We start from the raw sequence: 2290 nt of genomic DNA, 5'->3' as shown, positions 1-2290 counted from the left end.
GGCTGATGGAACAGTCCTATTTAATTCGACCCACAATCTCCTCAGATTATGACAGGTGACTTATGGAAACCAGTTGCTGTTTCATCAGAGTAATTGGAGAGGACAAACATCAGAGACGAAGGAAGGCAGAAAGAACCTAGCTTACCAATGGCTGAAAAAGGAGCTATGCAAATAGAATTCAGTTAGTAGAAAATAAAACCCAATCTGCCTTTAGGAAGTATAGCAGGAATACTCTCAGAAAAGGTCCTCCTCCTCAGAGCTTTAAAACTTACTTTCCCAAGTTTTAATCCCCCCAGCTAGAATTACACAGATACTACACTTGATTTTAGCCAAAAGGCTGAGAAGCGATGAATTACACTAGCTATAATTCTACTTTTTTTTCCCCTGGAAAAACTGAAAAATCTGTGCTGGAGATGGAAAACCATCCTGATGAAACTTTTCTACTTCCAGCACTACAGTAAAATAGATGGGAATTCCATTTAGTGGCAGGTTAAAGCAACATGTATGGGCATTTGACTACAGAACACGAATGTGTTGCTATTTCCCTTTTGATGGCACTGCAACAATGTGTAGAATATCCACATGCCATCATTGATTGAGCCCACCTTCACTGAACACACTAGGGAGTGAAACAGGCCGCCCTTGAAAGAGTCAAGTTGGAGCCGTTGCAGCTGCACATTGCAGCCCCAATCCACCTTTTTGAGCCAGCAAAAAGCCACCATTTCTTCCCCTCCTGCAGCACTATGGCACTCCTGCAGCATGCAGTGTGTAAATGCTGTGCTGCTGAAGCATTCTGAAGTTGGCTGCCATATGGGCAGGTGGGTGGCATAAAGCTGGGCATCTTGGGGACATGCGTCATGCATACGTCATGCCTGCAAGCTGACTGGAAGCCAGTTTTTCATGACAATCTGTACCAGCCCAAAGTTCTGTGTTCTTTTTAAGAACATACACATTTCCTTATAAACACCTCTCTGAAATATAAATGGAATTCTTGTTTGGTTGGGATTTTTTTAGGGTTGTTGTTTTTTCCATCTGCCCAGAATAACAGTTACTTAACAGATAATATTTCCTGTGGTGTTGGTCACAGAGCAGCTTTCCACAAGATCTCAAACACCTGAATTGAAAGCAGAGGTAGGGGGAGATGGTTAAGCTTGAATTTCAGCTTTTCCTTATTCACGCTCTTAAGTTTGTTGTTGTTTAGAAAAATAAATCCCAAACTGCAAAGTACTGTATAGGCTAATAGGTTCAGGAGAATTAAGAAATGAGTTGAACCTTTTCAACAAGGCATGAAACTGTTTTGACGTGCAAAATAAAATATGAATAATTGATTTTAATTACTTTTTTGGCTTTTTGATTAATGCTAGTCTGGCTTTCTTTAAGAAAAAGCTTTAGACACCCTTCCTTCTCCCTCCAAAATGATGGTTCTTATCCTATTTTTGCAGAGCCTAAAGAGTCAGTCAGTCTGAATTTCTGTGACATGAAAGAAGAAGAGGGAACAAAAAGCAACAACCATGGATGTTCATACATTCATGGTGTATTACTGAGAAAAGATAGGAAATTAACCCTTCCCTCTGTTCTGTAAGTATAGCAAAGTCTGCAACCCTAATGGAGGAGAAGGAGGTGATGGTAGCTTTGAGAAAGGACCACTCTGATGTTGGAGGCGCTGACACATTCAAAGGTCTGCTGAATTCTTGCCAGCTGTCTAGAAGCTGGAATTGTTTATCCAGTGAACAGGGGGAACATTTGCTTATTGTAAGCAATTGAAGGTGAAGGAGGCAGACATGATCCATGGGACATCTAAAGTGCGTTCCAGACGGGCGTTTGGCCCGCCCCCAGTACGTACTAGGGGTTGGCCGAGGACGCAGCATCCAATCAGGCCTCACCCCTAGTATGTACTGGGTACATCAAAATGGTGGCGCCCAGTACAAATGGGCGCCGCCATTTTGACGTGGCGGATGCTATGATACCGCAAGTGCATCATTGGTGCCTTGCAGCTTCATAACCGCACTGCAAAAAGAACCCACTTTTTGTGGGTTCTTTTTGCTGCACCAGGGAACCGTACGGTTTGTCCGCTGCAGCTTCCTGGCACAGCAAACATGGGCACCCTTTTTGGGCGCTCTGTAAAGTGCCTAAATTTCTCTCCTTTGTAAAGGAGTGGTCAAAGGCTGAAATACACCTTTGGGCCCAAGAGTCCTAGATTCTCTTTCTCCCTGCCCACTCCCACATACCACAAATCATGCCACCTCTCAGTCTTCTCTTGTCCAAGTTAAACATACCCAGCTCCCTAAGT

General features: G+C 43.4%; 1 non-coding gene across 1 annotated transcript; it reads right to left on the bottom strand.

The window, feature by feature from the left end:
• Positions 1–160: 160 nt before the first annotated feature.
• On the bottom strand, positions 161–349 carry LOC121918453. Its single transcript, XR_006101235.1, has one exon. It is a non-coding gene; the product is annotated as a U2 spliceosomal RNA (small nuclear RNA).
• Between the last annotated feature and the right edge of the window lie 1941 nt (positions 350–2290).

Source organism: Sceloporus undulatus, unplaced genomic scaffold, assembly GCF_019175285.1.
Source record: "Sceloporus undulatus isolate JIND9_A2432 ecotype Alabama unplaced genomic scaffold, SceUnd_v1.1 scaffold_12298, whole genome shotgun sequence".
In the NCBI taxonomy this organism is placed as follows: domain Eukaryota; kingdom Metazoa; phylum Chordata; class Lepidosauria; order Squamata; family Phrynosomatidae; genus Sceloporus; species Sceloporus undulatus.
This window is presented reverse-complemented; position numbering and strand designations above follow the sequence as displayed.